The sequence below is a fragment of the Gossypium arboreum genome, chromosome 6 (assembly GCF_025698485.1).
Source record: "Gossypium arboreum isolate Shixiya-1 chromosome 6, ASM2569848v2, whole genome shotgun sequence".
Classification (NCBI taxonomy): domain Eukaryota; kingdom Viridiplantae; phylum Streptophyta; class Magnoliopsida; order Malvales; family Malvaceae; genus Gossypium; species Gossypium arboreum.
In genome coordinates, this window is record NC_069075.1 from 140,485,160 (window position 1) to 140,491,159 (window position 6,000).

A 6,000-nucleotide genomic window follows, 5' to 3' on the forward strand; every position below is an offset into this window, starting at 1 on the left:
AATGAGCAACTAAAGATAATTCATCACGGTACTAATATTTTTCGTTAATTGTACATGATTTTAGTTATTATAAAAATAAATTTATCTCTCAAAGCTTACACATTCTATTAATTTGATCTTAATTGTTAAATTAACTTGCAACATTATCTAAATGTATAAAAATTGAGGCTAAATTTATTAATTTTATTAAAATTAAGGTCAAATTAACAAAAAAATATAAACATCGATAATTAAATTTATTATTATACTAATATCCAAGATCGGATTGCAAGAAACGCATGAAAACCGTAAAACTAATTCACCCAACCAACAAGACTCCTATCTATACGGAAAGGCCATGCCTGTAATCGCATAATCTTGATTTCTTGATTCAACAGGGTTCTCATCAGTCTCACATTACCTATAAACTAAACCTAAAATTGAAAAGAAAGTGTTATGGCTATTAATTAGAGGGGTTAAAACAGTAGTTAATTTCTATTAATTTGTTGAGTTTATTATGTAGTCAGGAAACAGCACGTTTTGGGGAAGGGAGTCCTTTTAATGAAAACGCTGTGTTTTAGGGGGAAGGCTTAGTTTCAAAACGAGGCGTTTTGACAGCTAGCTGTAACCGAATGACAGCTGTAATTTCCTTTTAAGCATGCTCTACATGCTGGGTTGTTATGAAATTGAGTACTGAATTCTCATCTCTCATTTTCTCTTTCTCTTCTAACTCTCTCTTTCTTCTTCCTCCTATTCTGTTATTCTTCTTCCTCTTTTCTTCAGCAACCGCACTAGAAAGCACGATGGTGAACCATGAACTGTAATTCTGCTAATTACTCGAGTTACTTTGATACGCGAGAGGAAGATGGAGAGATTAGGGCCTTGCTTTTCCTCGATAAGTCACAGTGGGATACAGAAGGTAGACGCAGGAGTGATTTGCGCTTTTTGGATCTGGAAAGAAGTGAAATCACTGAAGTTTTGAGTACGATCCCACCTGATGTTCATTTTGGTTTCTCTATGGTTCCCTCTGGCAACCAAGCTTACGCCATTGGGGGAAAAATCTGTCGGGGTCGTAACTATCGTTCAACAAGCCACGTTTTCCGCTTTGATTTTAAGCACGCTGAACGTAGGTGGGAACAAGTTACTTCTATGTGGTACCGTCGGAGTTCGCCCGAGGCACTTGCTGCACAAGGCTCCCCAAACTCTGCGGGATGCAGCAAAGCAAGTTATCCAATAGAATTAACTGTCCAGTAAAGCAAGTTTGGGGAGCTTTGTGTCCCTAACATCTTTGACGATTCGTTGGTGTGACGAGCTCTCATCTTTGCCACAACAGTTGCAGAATCTAACTTGTTTGCAGTCTCTAGAGATCAGTGAATGCCATGGCCTTTCTACTTCACCCCAGCATATCGACGGGTTAATTTCCCTCAAATATTTATCCATCGAGAACTGCAGTAACCTAAGATCATTACCCTAACATATAAGAATTAATTTGCACATTTTTTGAATAGATGAGTGAAAATGCAATCTCACTTTTTAATATAAAGTCCTTCCTAATACTTTTACCCACGAAAAACTCAAATTTTTACACATGATATTAGAAATATCTACGGTATTAATTTGTTTCTAAAGAATATCTACAGTATTAATTTGTTTCTAAAGAAATATCTACAAGAATATCATCCATTGCTGAACTCATTGGTCTTGCATCAGCTACATTAATAAGCAAGCAATTGCAGTTCCCAATCTGCAATATGTTCAAGACATTAAAGAAACTCTTAGTAAGAGTAGATAAAAATAACATACATCCGCGCCTGCATGCACATACATACACACACATGGAACCCAAAATAATTATGATTTGAAGGGGGCTCTAACCTTCATTTAGGGCATCAAAAATGTATGTTCAAAGGATTAAAATGAAGCAGAGGTTCTATATCCACCCTCTCCAGCCGCATAAATGCCTCCATGCCTGTTGCGCCACATTCTCAATATAAGGTACTCAAAACAGTTACGCGTATAACTTGCTTTGCTGCATCCCGCAGAGTTTGGGGAGCCTTGTGCAACAAGGGCCTCGGGCGAACTCCAACGGTACCGCATAGAAGTAACTTGTTCCCACCCACGTTCAGCGTGCTTAAAATCAAAGCGGAAAACATCGCTTGTTGAATGATAGTTACGACCCCGACCGATCTTTCCCCCAATGACGTAAGCATGGTAACCACAGAGAAATCAAAATGAACATCAGGTGGGATCGTACTCAAAACTTCAGTGATTTCACCTCTTTCCAAATCCAAAAAGCGCAAATCACTCCTGCGTCTACCTTCGGTATCCCACTATGACTTATCGAGGAAAAACAAGGCCCTAATCTCTCCATCTTCCTCTCGCGCATCAAAGTAACTCGAGCAATTAGCAGAATTGCGGTTCATGTTTCACCGTCGTGAAAGAGAGAGTTAGTAGAGAAAGAGAAAATGAGATGAGAATTCAGTACTCTATTTCATAACAACCTAGCATGCAGAGTGTCGAAACTATTTTTTTGAAAACGCAGGAATCGACTTTGGTTTGAAAATGATAATTAAAACGGGAGTCGCCACCGATCTTTATTTGGTGTGATCGAATCACCTTTGTTTTAGATAAAAAATTTTATTTCATTAAAACGGCATTTTGGTCTACGAAATTCAAGAGAACAAGTTCGGGAGTCGGTTACGCGCGAGGAAGGGTTAGCACCCTCGACACTCCCAAAAATTGGTACCGGATTGATTAGTTAGTGTCTTAATGTCGAAAATTGAAGATCGAGAACGAATTTAAGATACGATCCTTTTTTATTAGCATTGATTTTTAAGAAAAAAAACACTTGAATTAGCTCAAAACGATCGTTAAAGACTTCATCGTCTCGAGATATTAGAGTATCACATCCCGTAAGTTAGGACACGATATCATGAATTCCCGAGCGCAAGTTTCTCTTTAATTTAAATTGGAATTCCGTGTGTTTTAAAACTTGAAAGGATATTTGGCTATTTAGAATCAACAAGAAAACCGAAACCCCGTAAGTTAAGGCACAATTCTTTGATGTCCAAAGCGCAAAACATTGCCTTATTTAGAAAATTCTCTTTAAATCATAGCAGGTACGATACTTAAACGACGTGTATTATTTGTTTGGATTAAAACGATCCATGTTTGGACAAATACATTTGAGGTCAATACACGATATGATTTAAACGTAATAAAATAAAAGGGAGTATGGAGCATAAAATAATAATACAAGAATAACATCCCAAATGTACGACAAATATAAAGATGCAAGTGAATGAATTAAGGTACACACAATGACAATAATCACTCAACATGCATTATTTAAATGTTAACATTAGTAATCAAGGAGCAAATAAATAAAAATAAATAAATAAATGAATAACATATATGACGATCTAAAAATATAGTATAAAGAAAATTAAAACGAATTAAACATAAAAACTATTTAACATGATGATAACTAAGTTTTAAAAGTAAAACAATGAAAATGAATCTTTAAAATCAATAATATATAAAATAATTTGAGAAAAGGTGATACATTTATTTATGAAAATTTAGATCAAATGATGCGTACATTTATATGTATATATAAGTATAAGATAAATAATAATATGAGGAAATAACTTATAATGAGTAATAAAGAAAATATTTAAAATGAATGAATTGAGTTCTAAAAGGGACATAAAACAATTTAAAGTAATAAAACAGCCTTAAATAAATAATATGTAAAACGATTTTAAAATGAAAGGGCAATTTAAAGTAAAGAATATAAAATGATTTATAATAATTAACATATATAATATTTTTGGCACAAAATAAAGTAACATATATAAAGCAAACTTCAAATAAACAATATGTTAAAAGAATCAAGATAAATAATGTGTATAATATTTTAAAACAAATAATATATATAGTTTAAAATATCAATAGTTTACAATATATAACATGTAAGAACTAATAATAATGATAATAACAACAAAAATGATTTAAAATAAACAATAGAACAGTTTAAAGATATATAAAAGAATATTCAACAAATGAAATATGAAACAAATAATATACACAAAACCTGAATAAATAAATAATATAAAAAATAGATTAAAATCAAATTGATTAGGGGCTAAATTAAAATAAAACGAAACTAGAGATAAAAAACTAAAACAGAATAAAATACGGGGTCGAAAATGAAAATATACACGAGGTTTGAGGACCAATTGGGAAAAAAGGCCAATATTTGGACACGCGTCCGTGTTCCAGTGCACTGGATTGATTTAAAAAGTGCGGAAAATTTTATGGCCAAATCTAAGGAAGTAAAAAAGAAAAGACCAAATTGTAGCGCCCCACAGAATATAGGGACCTCGCACATAAATATCCCAATGATGGGAAACGCGCGTATCCCCCTGGGTATGGGTCGGGTCGCGCAAACAGAGGCCCTATACGGCGCCGTTTTAATCGCTGGTGATGCATCACTTAAACCAATTTCTATTATTTTTTTATTTTCCCAAACAGAATACCCCCCCTTTTCATGTCTCTCATCTGCTAGGGTTAAAGAACCCATCCTTGCGCTGCCGTTATGTCGCCGTAGAGGGCGATCGGAGTCACGAAAAGGGGGTTTTCAACCTCTATTTTTAAAGTGCCCGAAAATCGCGTTTCCTTAACCCCCAAAAGCACGAGAGAACAGACTCCCCATTTTCCTTTTTTGAAGCCGATTCCAACGACGGAGTAGGGCTCCGATGTTGCGGCTCCGAGGTTCGGGTAAGTCCTCTTTTCTCTTCTTTTTTATTTTTGTTTCAAAACTGATTTTAGAACACCAAAAAAATAAAAATAAAATAAAATATAAAGAACCGAAAAAAATGTAACAGAGACTGAAACTCAACCTTTTGTGTTTTTTTTTGATTGCTTGATCGTGTGTGTCACATTTTTTTGTGTTTGTGGCTATATAGCCGAATACAAATATGCTTTTCTGTTCCTTGCTACTGTTTTGCTTCGTTTCTGCCTCTTGCTTTCTTTTTGTCTCTATTTTTGCAGGTTCTGAGGGTCAACGAGGCAAAAGCTTGCCATTTTGGTGTAACCGGTGTCAGGGGGGCCGTCCCTTGAGCGGAGCGCGCGCAAAGGACGCACATGGAGGCTGCAGCGCCTAGGGCTTCCTTGGCTGAAGGTGCTCAAGCTGCGGGCCATTCTTTGGGCTAGGGTTTTTTATTTTTGGGCCTCTTTTAATGTAAATGGACTATTAATATATTATTTTTTATTTTGATTTTAGTTTCTAATGGGCCCGGGCAGTTTTGGCCCATTACACAGAGCATGCTTAAAAGGAAAGTACAACCGTCATTCGGTTACAGCTACGTGTCAAAACACCTCGTTTTGAAACTAAGCCTTCCACCTAAAACACAGCGTTTTCATTAAAAGGACTCCCTTCCCCAAAATGTGCTGTTTCCTGACTACATAGTGAACTAAACAAATTAACAGAAATAAACAAAAAATAACTACTGTTTTAACCCCTCTAATTAATAGACTGATGAGAACCCTGTTGAATCAAGATTATGCGATGATAGGCATGGCCTTTCAGTATAAATAGGAGTCTTGTTGGTTGGGTGAATTAGTTTTGCGGTTTTCATGCGTTTCTTGCAATCCGATCTGATGGCCCCGATTTTAGATATTGGTATAATAACAAATTTTACATTTTTTTTTGTCAATTTGACCTTAAATTTAAAAAAATCAATAAATTTAGCCTCAATTTTTAGACATTTAGATAATGTTGCAAGCTAATTTAACAATTAAGATCAAATTAATAGAATGTGTAAGCTTTGAGAGATAAATTTTTTTTTATAATAATTAAAATCATGTACAATTGACGAAAAATATTAGCACCATGATAAATTGTTTTTAGTTGCTCATTTTCAAAATTGACACAGATTAAATTGCTCTGATTTTTTTATGGATCAATTTGCTCAATATCAAATTTGAGAGGAATTGACGAGATTTTTTTACGTTAAC

At 34.8% G+C, this 6,000-nt stretch overlaps 1 long non-coding RNA gene across 1 annotated transcript; it reads left to right on the plus strand.

The window, feature by feature from the left end:
* The first annotated feature begins 4,316 nt into the window (after positions 1-4,316).
* Positions 4,317-5,429, plus strand: LOC108485427 (uncharacterized). The gene is made up of 2 exons (XR_001871303.2): positions 4,317-4,761; positions 5,035-5,429. It is a non-coding gene; the product is annotated as an uncharacterized LOC108485427 (long non-coding RNA).
* The last annotated feature ends 571 nt before the right edge of the window (positions 5,430-6,000 follow it).